At 44.9% G+C, this 15832-nt stretch overlaps 4 non-coding genes across 4 annotated transcripts; all 4 read right to left on the reverse strand.

The window, feature by feature from the left end:
• Window positions 1-447: 447 nt before the first annotated feature.
• TRNAL-UAG (transfer RNA leucine (anticodon UAG)) lies at window positions 448-529 on the reverse strand. Its single transcript has one exon. It is a non-coding gene; the product is annotated as a tRNA-Leu (tRNA).
• Window positions 530-2067: 1538 nt separating this feature from the next.
• On the reverse strand, window positions 2068-2149 carry TRNAL-UAG (transfer RNA leucine (anticodon UAG)). The gene has a single exon. It is a non-coding gene; the product is annotated as a tRNA-Leu (tRNA).
• An 882-nt stretch (window positions 2150-3031) lies between these two features.
• Window positions 3032-3113, reverse strand: TRNAL-AAG (transfer RNA leucine (anticodon AAG)). The gene has a single exon. It is a non-coding gene; the product is annotated as a tRNA-Leu (tRNA).
• A 3310-nt stretch (window positions 3114-6423) lies between these two features.
• On the reverse strand, window positions 6424-6505 carry TRNAL-AAG (transfer RNA leucine (anticodon AAG)). The gene has a single exon. It is a non-coding gene; the product is annotated as a tRNA-Leu (tRNA).
• Window positions 6506-15832: the final 9327 nt, after the last annotated feature.

Genomic DNA, 15832 nt, shown 5'->3' on the forward strand with positions numbered 1-15832 from the left:
GTTGAAGTTTCAGGGAGATGGCCAAGATGCCACCTTATGTGTTTCAGTCCTCTTTCTGAGGCAGCAGGTAGTGGTCACTTTACACTTGAGAGTGGACTTTGGGTGCAGCATTCTGTGGCAAGTTCACTTGGCACTCTGCTGAAAAGTGTGCCAGCTTTTCATTAGTACTGCTTGTTTTTTGGTGTCCACACTTAAAGTGTTAATGTGGAATCTAGCTTACAGGAGAGGTAATCACGTTCAGTTGGACTTGTTTTGTAACGTTGACAAGATTTCACTAGTCATCTCATCAGAAGTGTGCCCTTTTGGAAGACTTCTCAACCAAAGCATGCAATTTCCTAATGCTGCTGTTCTGAGATTCCAGTGTGTTGAGCAAGGAATGCCAGCAAAGTGCAGCAGAAACTTCAGAGACGCTTGAGCAATCAAGGATAGGCATTTGTTAAAAGAGCTTGGCAGCAGTGGGATTTGAACCCACGCCTCCAAAGAGACTGGAGCCTAAATCCAGCGCCTTAGACCGCTCGGCCATGCTACCTGTGAAAGTGCTCTTGCTAAGGACTAAAAAGAGGCATGACAGTCTACATTCCATGCTCTGCATTCATTGTGTGTATGTGACATGTACGTAACATGTATGTCATGTGTGTCATATGTATGTAACGTGTGTAACATGTATTTCATAAGTGTATGACATGTATGTAACATGCATTCAACATGTATGTCATATGTATGTATAATCTGTGTAATATGTGTGTAACACGTATGTAATATGTGTGATATGTATGCCATATGTGTATTGTGTGTCATATGTGTAACATGTATGTAACATGTGTGTACCATGCATGTCATATGCATGCCATATGTGTGTAACATGTATGTAAGATATGTGCAACATGCATGTCATATGTGTGTCATATTAATGTAACATGTGTGTGACATGCATGGCATATGTGTGTAGCATGTATGTGATGTGTATGACATGTATGTTATATGTGTGTAATATGTGTAACATGCATGTGACATGTGTGTAAAATTGTGTCTAAATGGTGTGTAACATGAGTGTGACATGTATGTAACATGCATGCAACATGTATATCATATGTATGTAACATTTGTGTAATATGTGTGAACTATGTGTGTAATATGTAAGTAGCACGTGTGTCACATGTGTGTAACATGTATGTCATATGTGTGTAGTGTGTGTAGCATGTATGTAATATGTGCACAACATGCATATTATATGTATGTATCATGTATCAAACAAAACATGCAATGATTGCAGCTTTTCTAATGCTGCTAAAGCAGAGAGGTAAGTGTTTTTTGAGATTCCAGTGAGTTGGGAAAGGAACTGCAGTAAATTGCAGGAGCAAGATCAGAGAAGCTTGAGCCCTAGAGGGTAGGGATTTTGTTAAAAGGAGTTTGGCAGCAGTGGGATTCAACCCCACGCCCCCAAAGAGACTGGAGCCTTAATCCAGCGCCTTAGACCGCTCGGCCATGCTACCCATAAAAATGAACACGTTATCGACTAAAATGGGGTGGGACATTCCATGCTCTGCATTCATTGCTTGAGCTGGAGGCCTCAGAACTCTAAACTACAAGTATTCACCACTTTATCCATTATAAAAGGTAGTTGAAGTTTCACGGAGATGGCCAAGATGCCAACTTATGTGTTTCAGTCCTCTTTCTGAGGCAGCAGGTGGTGGTCACTTTACACTTGAGAATGGACTTTGGGTGCAGCATTCTGTGGCAAGTTCACTTGGCACTCTGCTGAAAAGTGTGCCAGCTTTTCATTAGTACTGCTTGTTTTTTGGTGTCCACACTTAAAGTGTTAATGTGGAATCTAGCTTACAGGAGAGGTAATCACGTTCAGTTGGACTTGTTTTGTAACGTTGACAAGATTTCACTAGTCATCTCATCAAAAGTGTGCCCTTTTGGAAGACTTCTCAACCAAAGCATGCAATTTCCTAATGCTGCTGTTCTGAGATTCCAGTGTGTTGAGCAAGGAATGCCAGCAAAGTGCAGCAGAAACTTCAGAGACGCTTGAGCAATCAAAGATAGGCATTTGTTACAAGAGCTAGGCAGCAGTGGGATTTGAACCCACGCCTCCAAAGAGACTGGAGCCTAAATCCAGCGCCTTAGACCGCTCGGCCATGCTACTTGTGAAAGTGCTCTTGCTAAGGACTAAAAAGAGGCATGACAGTCTACATTCCATGCTCTGCATTCATTGTTTGTATGTGACATGTACGTAACATGTATGCCATGTGTGTCATATGTATGTAACGTGTGTAACATGTATTTCATAAGTGTATGACATGTATGTAACATGCATTCAACATGTATGTCATATGTATGTATAATCTGTGTAATATGTGTGTAACACGTATGTAATATGTGTGATATGTATGCCATATGTGTATTGTGTGTCATATGTGTAACATGTATGTAACATGTGTGTACCATGCATGTCATATGCATGCCATATGTGTGTAACATGTATGTAAGATATGTGCAACATGCATGTCATATGTGTGTCATATTAATGTAACATGTGTGTGACATGCATGGCATATGTGTGTAGCATGTATGTGATGTGTATGACATGTATGTTATATGTGTGTAATATGTGTAACATGCATGTGACATGTGTGTAAAATTGTGTCTAAATGGTGTGTAACATGAGTGTGACATGTATGTAACATGCATGCAACATGTATATCATATGTATGTAACATTTGTGTAATATGTGTGAACTATGTGTGTAATATGTAAGTAGCATGTGTGTCACATGTGTGTAACATGTATGTCATATGTGTGTAGTGTGTGTAGCATGTATGTAATATGTGCACAACATGCATATTATATGTATGTATCATGTATCAAACAAAACATGCAATGATTGCAGCTTTTCTAATGCTGCTAAAGCAGAGAGGTAAGTGTTTTTTGAGATTCCAGTGAGTTGGGAAAGGAACTGCAGTAAATTGCAGGAGCAAGATCAGAGAAGCTTGAGCCCTAGAGGGTAGGGATTTTGTTAAAAGGAGTTTGGCAGCAGTGGGATTCGAACCCACGCCCCCAAAGAGACTGGAGCCTTAATCCGGCGCCTTAGACCGCTCGGCCATGCTACCCATAAAAGTGAACACGTTATCGACTAAAATCGGGTGGGACATTCCATGCTCTGCATTCATTGCTTGAGCTGGAGGCCTCAGAACTCTAAACTACAAGTATTCACCACTTTATCCATTATAAAAGGTAGTTGAAGTTTCACGGAGATGGCCAAGATGCCACCTTATGTGTTTCAGTCCTCTTTCTGAGGCAGCAGGTGGTGGTCACTTTACACTTGAGAGTGGACTTTGGGTGCAGCATTCTGTGGCAAGTTCACTTGGCACTCTGCTGAAAAGTGTGCCAGCTTTTCATTAGTACTGCTTGTTTTTTGGTGTCCACACTTAAAGTGTTAATGTGGAATCTAGCTTACAGGAGAGGTAATCACGTTCAGTTGGACTTGTTTTGTAACGTTGACAAGATTTCACTAGTCATCTCATCAAAAGTGTGCCCTTTTGGAAGACTTCTCAACCAAAGCATGCAATTTCCTAATGCTGCTGTTCTGAGATTCCAGTGTGTTGAGCAAGGAATGCCAGCAAAGTGCAGCAGAAACTTCAGAGACGCTTGAGCAATCAAAGATAGGCATTTGTTACAAGAGCTTGGCAGCAGTGGGATTTGAAACCACGCCTCCAAAGAGACTGGAGCCTAAATCCAGCGCCTTAGACCGCTCGGCCATGCTACTTGTGAAAGTGCTCTTGCTAAGGACTAAAAAGAGGCATGACAGTCTACATTCCATGCTCTGCATTCATTGTTTGTATGTGACATGTACGTAACATGTATGCCATGTGTGTCATATGTATGTAACGTGTGTAACATGTATTTCATAAGTGTATGACATGTATGTAACATGCATTCAACATGTATGTCATATGTATGTATAATCTGTGTAATATGTGTGTAACACGTATGTAATATGTGTGATATGTATGCCATATGTGTATTGTGTGTCATATGTGTAACATGTATGTAACATGTGTGTACCATGCATGTCATATGCATGCCATATGTGTGTAACATGTATGTAAGATATGTGCAACATGCATGTCATATGTGTGTCATATTAATGTAACATGTGTGTGACATGCATGGCATATGTGTGTAGCATGTATGTGATGTGTATGACATGTATGTTATATGTGTGTAATATGTGTAACATGCATGTGACATGTGTGTAAAATTGTGTCTAAATGGTGTGTAACATGAGTGTGACATGTATGTAACATGCATGCAACATGTATATCATATGTATGTAACATTTGTGTAATATGTGTGAACTATGTGTGTAATATGTAAGTAGCATGTGTGTCACATGTGTGTAACATGTATGTCATATGTGTGTAGTGTGTGTAGCATGTATGTAATATGTGCACAACATGCATATTATATGTATGTATCATGTATCAAACAAAACATGCAATGATTGCAGCTTTTCTAATGCTGCTAAAGCAGAGAGGTAAGTGTTTTTTGAGATTCCAGTGAGTTGGGAAAGGAACTGCAGTAAATTGCAGGAGCAAGATCAGAGAAGCTTGAGCCCTAGAGGGTAGGGATTTTGTTAAAAGGAGTTTGGCAGCAGTGGGATTCAACCCCACGCCCCCAAAGAGACTGGAGCCTTAATCCAGCGCCTTAGACCGCTCGGCCATGCTACCCATAAAAATGAACACGTTATAGACTAAAATGGGGTGGGACATTCCATGCTCTGCATTCATTGCTTGAGCTGGAGGCCTCAGAACTCTAAACTACAAGTATTCACCACTTTATCCATTATAAAAGGTAGTTGAAGTTTCAGGGAGATGGCCAAGATGCCACCTTATGTGTTTCAGTCCTCTTTCTGAGGCAGCAGGTAGTGGTCACTTTACACTTGAGAGTGGACTTTGGGTGCAGCATTCTGTGGCAAGTTCACTTGGCACTCTGCTGAAAAGTGTGCCAGCTTTTCATTAGTACTGCTTGTTTTTTGGTGTCCACACTTAAAGTGTTAATGTGGAATCTAGCTTACAGGAGAGGTAATCACGTTCAGTTGGACTTGTTTTGTAACGTTGACAAGATTTCACTAGTCATCTCATCAGAAGTGTGCCCTTTTGGAAGACTTCTCAACCAAAGCATGCAATTTCCTAATGCTGCTGTTCTGAGATTCCAGTGTGTTGAGCAAGGAATGCCAGCAAAGTGCAGCAGAAACTTCAGAGACGCTTGAGCAATCAAGGATAGGCATTTGTTAAAAGAGCTTGGCAGCAGTGGGATTTGAACCCATGCCTCCAGCGCCTTAGACCGCTCGGCCATGCAAGGAATGGCAAGCAAGGAATGCCAGCAAAGTGCAGCAGAAACTTCAGAGACGCTTGAGCAATCAAGGATAGGCATTTGTTAAAAGAGCTTGGCAGCAGTGGGATTTGAACCCACGCCTCCAGCGCCTTAGACCGCTCGGCCATGCTACCCATAAAAATGAACACGTTATCGACTACCTGTGAAAGTGCTCTTGCTAAGGACTAAAAAGAGGCATGACAGTCTACATTCCATGCTCTGCATTCATTGTGTGTATGTGACATGTACGTAACATGTATGTCATGTGTGTCATATGTATGTAACGTGTGTAACATGTATTTTATAAGTGTATGACATGTATGTAACATGCATTCAACATGTATGTCATATGTATGTATAATCTGTGTAATATGTGTGTAACACGTATGTAATATGTGTGATATGTATGCCATATGTGTATTGTGTGTCATATGTGTAACATGTATGTAACATGTGTGTACCATGCATGTCATATGCATGCCATATGTGTGTAACATGTATGTAAGATATGTGCAACATGCATGTCATATGTGTGTCATATTAATGTAACATGTGTGTGACATGCATGGCATATGTGTGTAGCATGTATGTGATGTGTATGACATGTATGTTATATGTGTGTAATATGTGTAACATGCATGTGACATGTGTGTAAAATTGTGTCTAAATGGTGTGTAACATGAGTGTGACATGTATGTAACATGCATGCAACATGTATATCATATGTATGTAACATTTGTGTAATATGTGTGAACTATGTGTGTAATATGTAAGTAGCACGTGTGTCACATGTGTGTAACATGTATGTCATATGTGTGTAGTGTGTGTAGCATGTATGTAATAGGTGCACAACATGCATATTATATGTATGTATCATGTATCAAACAAAACATGCAATGATTGCAGCTTTTCTAATGCTGCTAAAGCAGAGAGGTAAGTGTTTTTTGAGATTCCAGTGAGTTGGGAAAGGAACTGCAGTAAATTGCAGGAGCAAGATCAGAGAAGCTTGAGCCCTAGAGGGTAGGGATTTTGTTAAAAGGAGTTTGGCAGCAGTGGGATTCGAACCCACGCCCCCAAAGAGACTGGAGCCTTAATCCAGCGCCTTAGACCGCTCGGCCATGCTACCCATAAAAATGAACACGTTATCGACTAAAATGGGGTGGGACATTCCATGCTCTGCATTCATTGCTTGAGCTGGAGGCCTCAGAACTCTAAACTACAAGTATTCACCACTTTATCCATTATAAAAGGTAGTTGAAGTTTCACGGAGATGGCCAAGATGCCACCTTATGTGTTTCAGTCCTCTTTCTGAGGCAGCAGGTGGTGGTCACTTTACACTTGAGAGTGGACTTTGGGTGCAGCATTCTGTGGCAAGTTCACTTGACACTCTGCTGAAAAGTGTGCCAGCTTTTCATTAGTACTGCTTGTTTTTTGGTGTCCACACTTAAAGTGTTAATGTGGAATCTAGCTTACAGGAGAGGTAATCACGTTCAGTTGGACTTGTTTTGTAACGTTGACAAGATTTCACTAGTCGGGGGGCGTGGCTTGACGCTGATCCGAGATGGCCGCTTGATCCCTGAGCTCCCGTCCACGAGACCCTGCTACATCAGCGAAGGCAAGTAATAACCGACCCTATACCTCTGAACTGAGCTTCCTAGCAACCCAGCATGTCAGCGGCTAGACCCCGCTCCCCCCCGGAGCACGAAGCCCCTCCGCCCAGACAAATCCCGGAGATCTTCCGGTCGCGGCCTAGGAGCAGCTCCCGAGCCGCGGCCTCGAGTAAGTCACGCTCGCACAGCAGGAGCCCGCTGCGCGCTAGGCCCGATGCAAGCCCCCGTGATCAGCCTGCAATCAGCATTGACGATCTGCGCAGTGTAGCAGCCGACATAAAACATACCCTATCCGCAGCAATCTCTGATTTGAGGGCTGACATCCACTCAATGTCTCTCAGGGTAGACGAAATGGAAGCTGTGCAGACCCGCCATGATGCCTCCTTATGCCAGGTGCAACAGCTTACTGAATCCCACGCTATACACTTGAGGGACATCAATAGGCATTTGGAAGACCTCGACAACAGAGGGAGACGCCGAAACCTGAGGGTGAGAGGCATACCTGAGTCCTTAGACCCCAATCTGCTGTCCCAAAGAGTCACCCACATTTTTAATGACCTCTTGGAAAGACCCCCAGATACCCCAGTAGCATTTGAGCGTATTCATAGAGCCCTGCGCCCCAGAGGTCGAGATACTGATCCCCCAAGGGATGTCGTATGCTGCATGGTTGACTTTCCTTTAAAAGAGGACATTTTACGTAAAGCAAGAGAAAGGAACCAGATTAACCACAGAGGAGTCAGCATCAAAATTTTCCAGAATCTCTCCAACATAACCCTGCAGCGCAGGCGGGAACTCCGACCACTACTGGAAATACTGAGAAACAGAGCCATCCCGTACCGTTGGAAATACCCTTTTTGCCTTTCTGTCTCTCACCAGGGCCGGGTAGAAAATCTGCGAGTCCCGGAAGATCTAGACCACTTTTGTACCGCACTTGATCTTCCCTCCGTTGATCTTCCCGACTGGTACAGCGACTTCAGATTGCCTACTCTCCGCAGGGTGACCTCTATGGAGGGGGTGGACGAAGCCGGCAACTATGCCATAGGGAGACGCCGCAGACCTGAACACCGACCTCCTCCTCCTCACTCTCCCCCAAGGGGTGCTTCACCGCCAAGAAACGGTAGCCCCACGGCTTCACCTGCCCACCGCAGACCCCGCCGCAGTTGAGGGAGATCAGACACCCTCCTCCGTTTGTTGAACGCTATCTTCGGTTCGTAATGTTGAACTTGACCGTCACCTGAGCCTGCATTCACAACCCATCTGACTTCTACACCCAGAGAATACCTTGCCCCCTTACCGAGAACTTTCACTTGGCGACCACCTTCTGGATGCCTCCACCTGTCCACGGATCCCCATTCCCAGACCAGGACCTACCCACATCACCCTTCCTTGCAGAGTCAAAACTTGTCCTCTTCGCTGGGCAGTCCCCGATTTGAACACAGACGCCCCCGATTTGTCCTTCAACGTTTGTGCTGCTGCCTGAACACCTGGAACCACACCTGCCTTTCTCCCGGATGTTTCTGCTTCAAGGCCGTCAAGACTTCCACTATACTGCTGCGAGGCCTCCTGCTCACGACAGCCTTGAAGTGCCTCTTGAGACTATCGTAAGCCCTTCCCTCATCAGACTTTGGCCTACCACTACGCTGTGCCCATCTCTACTCGTCTCAGGTGGACGTAACCGTGGAACTCTCTCCTCCTTTATGGTATTGCTAACACTCACTTCCTTACTTCATTCTCCTTCCTCTCTTTTTCTTCCTCTCTCCTCTTACCCTCTTTCAATACTTCTCTGCCCTTCTTAGTACCTAGACTGAAATGTGCCTGCATGATGATGATATGAATCGTACTACGTGGGTACTCCCACTGAGTCGGGAGTGAGGTACTGTGTAGTTCTAGATCTTTAACCCTATTGCCCTGTAATTGCTACATTGTCGCTCAGTCTCCTAGTCGTTACCCTTCCAGCGACATGACCGACTTCTTGAGGCTTCTCCTCGATGCCTGAGGATCTTACGCTGCACCCCAGTTTACTAATTTGGGGTCCCTGCGCACAAATTGATAGAGACCTCCGGTACTTGTTGGGCCTTACATAATATGATTTATACCCCCCAAAGAATTGTTCACCATCCCTAAGATTTAACCAAGCCCTCACTCCCGACTCTTTATACTCGGCCTTCTCTCTTAAAGATCTCGGATTTTTGTTCCATATGGCACGGGTGTAGTTGTTACCGCATTTGCCCTTACATGACCATCCGTATTTGCCTGGTGTCGGTCCTACTTGTCCATGTATTATGTTATGTTATGTTGTTCAGATTTTATGTTTATGATAGTTGTTAAGTCATCATTTATTCACTAGAAGCTAGACCTGCGCATCTATTTTGTCTCCCGCTCTGGTATTCCCCCCCGAAATACAACTCAGAAACCCCAACCTAATTCTCCCTTTGAACTATTAATTATTGGCCACTTCTCCAGCAAATCCCGCACGAGCCCCTATCCCTACCTCATTGGACTTTCTTGACCTACTGCTCCCACTTATCTCCTCCTCCTCATCTTTCACTGACCTCGGGCCTTATCACCTGCCCCTGACCCTCGGGTTTCGCTGACCGGAAAATGGCGTACTCACACCCCATAGTCCTCTCTCTTCCATATAAGATCCCCATGTGGGGTCCCTCTATTGCTGATCTCTAGTCCCCAATTCACCCTCACATTAACCAATTGCCGACCTTCAGCCTCCTTAGGTCTCTCAGTGACGGAGACCTCCCACCTCTCGAGTGACCTCGTCCGCCACCCCCAAACAACGGACGCTGGTAGTCAGAGTTGACCCAGCCGGTGCTGCTCTCGGAGTTCCGAGGGGTTGACAGGTTCAACCCTTCCACCGGCTTCGCACCCCCCGTACCCCACCCAAGTTCACTCACTCCCTATCACCCCCCTTCAATCCTCTGATCCCCCCTCTCTCCCCTCCCCTCCTCCTCTCTCTTCCCCCTCCTACTTTTTTTTTCTTTTACTTTCATTTCTTTTATTGTTTTTCTCTTCTCCCTGTCCTTTTTCTCCGTCTTTCTCTCTCTCTCTCCCCCTCCCCTGAGACCCCCCTCCCGGAAACTATCTAGCTAAACTTACCTTGCTCACAATGGTACCACCTCTACGGAACGAGACTAAACATATGTCTCTGAAGCTTGTCTCCTTTAACGCCAAAGGCCTAAACATCCCAGAGAAGCGCCACCAGACGCTATCGTTAATGCAAAAACTAAAGGCAGATGTGGTCCTCCTTCAAGAGACCCACTTCAGTGCTAAATCTACCCCCAGACTAACCAACCGTGCCTTCCCTGTAGAGTATCACGCGACATGCCCCTCTGCGAAGTGTAAAGGTGTTTCCATACTTCTCTCCAAAAACTTTGAATTTCAACTTTCAGATACCCTAGCAGATGACGATGGGAGGTTCCTCTTCATTAAAGGCTCTTTTAAAAATAGAATGTTCACTTTTGCAAATATATATAGCCCCAACTCCTCCCAAGTACCTTTCTTTCGGAAAGTAGTGCGCAAACTACAATCTTTCTCGGAAGGAATGCTAATCCTCGGTGGCGATTTTAACGCCCCCTTGGATCCTTTAATGGATACCTCCTCAGGGTCCTCCAGCATGACATTCCGTGCCCTTAAACAAATCAAGAAAAGTCTCCAGGAGTTATTACTCCACGACACGTGGCGATCTCTATTTCCCAAAGATAAGGATTTCACTTTTTTCTCTGTCCCACACAATAGGTATTCCCGCATTGACTACCTCATGGCTTCCCAACATAATCTGCACCATTTGACCAATGCCTCAATCGAACCTATGACGATCTCGGATCATCACCCCATCACAGCCCTTTTCACTTTCCCTGAAAAACTTGTCCGGTCCACCATCTGGAGGTTAGATGCTAGCATTCTCACAGACGAACTCAGAGCTAATGAAATTCGTGACTGTCTAACCAATTATTTCGTAGAAAATGACACGCCTGGGATCTCCCCCCTTACCCAGTGGGAGGCACATAAATGTGTAATAAGAGGGAAACTTATCTCCCTAGCTGCTGCCCTCAAGAAAGAAAGAGCTGCCACCCTAACGGGACTGTTTGCCAAGCTTAGGTCCCTTGAAACTCAACACAAGAGAACTCTTGCGTTGGACACGCATACTGAATTAACGAACGTCCGCACCCAGATCCAAGATATCTTGGGATATCAGACGAGAAAGAAATTCGCCCTATCCCAGAAGCTCTTCTACGAGCATTGGAACAAGTCAGGCCATCTTTTGGCCCAAGCCCTGAAATCTAAAGCAGCTAAGCGAACGATCCATCATATACACTCCCCCACCGGTTCGGTCCTCGAAACCAACACAGATATAGCTTCGGAGTTCGAACGCTACTACACCTCCCTCTACAACCTCAACCTCTCCAACCCGCAAACTCCAGACCCTCACAAACGACTTGGAGATATCCGGACGTATCTCTCTAAGCTCCCTCTCAAGACTATCCCCCAAGACACCCTCCAAGCCCTGGAAGCCCCTATCTCTTCAACAGAATGGTCACAAGCCGTAAAGCAACTGAAACCTGGTAAGAGTCCTGGCCCTGATGGGCTGACCTCAGCATATTATAAATTATTTGCGGAGACACTTCAAACGCCCTTCCTGAAGGCCTTCAATTCTACTCCCATCTCGAAATCTCTTCCCGGCAGCATTTTAGAAGCCCACATTACAGTTATTCCCAAACCAGATAAGGACCTCACACTCACTAGTAGCTATAGGCCGATCTCCCTTCTCAATGTAGACGTGAAAATATTTGCAAAAATTCTCGCTAATAGATTCCTCCCTTTCCTCCCGGCCCTTATATCCCCCGATCAAGTCGGTTTCGTCCCCGGGCGAGAGGCAAGGGATAACACCCTGAAATCCATCAATATCCACCATTTGATTACGCAGACTAAACAGAAAGCTTTCTTCCTATCCCTGGATGCTGAGAAGGCGTTTGACAGGGTGGCCTGGGACTACATGGAAGCAGTCCTCACCTCCTTGGGACTCGGCCCTCACATGACCAATATGATTATGTCCCTCTACTCCACACCGACAGCACGAGTCAGGGTCAACGGCACTCTGTCAAACGCCTTCTCCATCCGAAATGGAACGAGGCAGGGATGCCCCCTTTCCCCGATCCTCTTTATCCTTACGCTAGAACCTCTCCTCCAGACCCTCACCTTGAATAATGACATCAAAGGCGTCCACACTCCACTGAAAGAGTTTAAATACGCGGCCTTTGCCGATGACATTTTAATGTTTCTCACAGAGCCCATCACCACCATTCCAATCGTCCTTTCAGAATTTAGTAAATTTAAGGAGGTATCTAATCTTAAGATAAACTTCTCTAAGTCGTACGCTCTTAATATTTCCCTCCCAGAAACCGTCCAGACACAATGCGAATCGAATTTCCAGATACGCTGGAAACCTGATTCTATTACTTACCTAGGCACCCAAATACCACGGAAGTTATCGGACCTTTACGTGACAAACCACCTCCCCATCCTACATAAATTGACGACGGATCTCGAGAGATGGAACAAACAGATCCTATCTTGGTTTGGTAGGATCGCAGTTCTCAAGATGAACGTTCTACCCCGCCTACTATATATCCTCCAAACCTTACCCATACAGGTCCCCCAATCTTTCTTCACGTCCTATAATAGCATTTGTTCTAGATTTGTATGGGGACACCGGAAACCCAGAATCTCAATTAAAACCCTTTCTCGCCCGAAACATCTAGGAGGCTTGGGCTTCCCAGATATACTTAACTACTACAGAGCGGTCCACCTGACCAGGATTGTAGATTGGAATGTCCAGGACCCCTATAAGGAATGGGTTCCGTTGGAAGCATCTTTTTCATCTATACCACTAGCCTCTCTACCCTGGATAAGACCTGCCCACACCCCTGCCTCGGTCGCCCTCCACCCATTAATACACCCCACTCTAAAATGCTTTCAGCAAATTTGCCTTCGAACGAAAATCTCCTCAATCCCCGGGCCCTTATCTCCGATCAAGTGTAATCCAGACTTCCCTCCCGGCCTGTCTCCCGACTATCTGTCGGAACACTGGCCACAAGATAGGTTACGTGCCTACCATCTGTACAAGAGAGGTCAACTAGTCTCCGCCCCGATTCTTGCCAGCACCGTAGATAGACCACCCATTCCATCTTGGACTTACCTTTTAATTGCATTTTTTCTGCAATCCTTAAACAGGGACTCCCAATGCTCCAGACCTCTATCCCCTTTTGAACAACTGTGTACCCAAACAACCCCCCAAAGACATGTCATAGCCCTCACCCACAACATGCTTTGGGATGGGGAACAACCCGGGTCCACCTTGGCTTGCAAGCGCTGGGAGGAAGATCTTTCCCTATCCATAACTGACGAACAATGGAGCACCATCTTCCAGATTATCCACAGAGGCTCCACCAATGTTAGCACCCAAGAGAATAATTACAAGATCCAATCGAGGTGGTACCGCACCCCCTCTCTCATACATAAATTCACCCCTAACACCACCGACATCTGCTGGAGATGCCTCCTAGAAAAGGGTACACCGCTGCATATTTGGTGGTCCTGTAACCTCCTTCAGGACTACTGGAGAGAAGTATGTCGAATCACCTCCCAAATTACCACTTACAACATCGAACCCTCCCCGTCCCAATGCCTTCTCCACCTTTCACCTTTATCTAGACGAGCCTACCAAGGTTCCCTGGCGATGCATATGCTCAATGCGGCCAAACAATGTATCCCGATCCACTGGGGGTCGCCCAGAGTCCCCTCCATTAAAGAATGGTTTACCAGAATCAACAAAACAGCCGAAATGGAAGAATTGATCCATATTTCCAAGGACACCCCCTCGAAATTTAGCACGAAATGGGCCTGTTGGAAGCACTTTCAGACCACCACTGCCTACGCAGAAGTGTACAACTAATGACATCAGGTCCATAGTTTCACGACCTGGGCCTTACAGAGCCTAACCTATCTTCCTACCATCGAGCTTTATGGTACAGTCTCTGAAAGAAGGATGTAAATTCAAGCTACATATCCATTACTCCACTTCCGGGGGGGGGTCATAGGGAAGGGGGACTTCCCCCCTTTCACGTGATCCCCTTTTTGCCTTCTTCCTCCCACCCCCCCTTCCCTCTTCCTCCCCTTTCCCTCTCCCTCTCTGTCTCTATATCTCTCTTTCCTCCACCCTCGTCTCTCCTCCCCCCCTGCCCCATCCCCCCATTCCATTCCGCTACCTAACCACCTCATTGCAGACGTTCACACCTGCGATCTCTTACGAATACCACATACCTCCAACCACGAGTCACTTTCCCTACTCTAGGTAGACCCCTTTAGGGCTCTCCCTAGCGATATCTCATAACACGCTCTGACCCCTTGTCCCCGCGAAGATTAACCCACCTTACATTGCTATTGGCCCCTTGTCCTTCCTTTGAATTGGCCCCTTTATAAGCCTAGGGGCAACTTTTCATTAAGTATTACGATTTGGACCACTTCTGATGATTTGCAACCCACCTGTACTCCGCACATGCACCTAATCGGCTTCGTTTTACACACAGTGCTGGTCCTGTACATTGCAAGATATTCCCGTGTTGTGAATATTTTATTACTATGTAACTAGGCCGATTTTGTATCCTACCTGTTGTTGGAAATGCCTGTTCGTCTGTATTTCTTGATCTATTTTTCAAATAAAATGTGTTTTAAAAAAAAAAAAAAAATAAATGAAAAAAGACCGAAAATTTTGAACAAAAAAAAAGATTTCACTAGTCATCTCATCAGAAGTGTGCCCTTTTGGAAGACTTCTCAACCAAAGCATGCAATTTCCTAATGCTGCTGTTCTGAGATTCCAGTGTGTTGAGCAAGGAATGCCAGCAAAGTGCAGCAGAAACTTCAGAGACGCTTGAGCAATCAAGGATAGGCATTTGTTAAAAGAGCTTGGCAGCAGTGGGATTTGAACCCACACCTCCAAAGAGACTGGAGCCTAAATACAGCGCCTTAGACCGCTCGGCCATGCTACCTGTGAAAGTGCTCTTGCTAAGGACTAAAAAGAGGCATGACAGTCTACATTCCATGCTCTGCATTCATTGTTTGTATGTGACATGTACGTAACATGTATGTCATGTGTGTCATATGTATGTAACGTGTGTAACATGTATTTCATAAGTGTATGACATGTATGTAACATGCATTCAACATGTATGTCATATGTATGTATAATCTGTGTAATATGTGTGTAACACGTATGTAATATGTGTGATATGTATGCCATATGTGTATTGTGTGTCATATGTGTAACATGTATGTAACATGTGTGTACCATGCATGTCATATGCATGCCATATGTGTGTAACATGTATGTAAGATATGTGCAACATGCATGTCATATGTGTGTCATATTAATGTAACATGTGTGTGACATGCATGGCATATGTGTGTAGCATGTATGTGATGTGTATGACATGTATGTTATATGTGTGTAATATGTGTAACATGCATGTGACATGTGTGTAAAATTGTGTCTAAATGGTGTGTAACATGAGTGTGACATGTATGTAACATGCATGCAACATGTATATCATATGTATGTAACATTTGTGTAATATGTGTGAACTATGTGTGTAATATGTAAGTAGCACGTGTGTCACATGTGTGTAACATGTATGTCATATGTGTGTAGTGTGTGTAGCATGTATGTAATAGGTGCACAACATGCATATTATATGTATGTATCATGTATCAAACAAAACATGCAATGATTGCAGCTTTTCTAATGCTGCTAAAGCAGAGAGGTAAGTGTTTTTTGA

Source organism: Lithobates pipiens, unplaced genomic scaffold (assembly GCF_037356315.1).
Source record: "Lithobates pipiens isolate NorthernLeopardFrog02 unplaced genomic scaffold, aLitPip1_a1.2 Scaffold_28, whole genome shotgun sequence".
Taxonomy (NCBI): domain Eukaryota; kingdom Metazoa; phylum Chordata; class Amphibia; order Anura; family Ranidae; genus Lithobates; species Lithobates pipiens.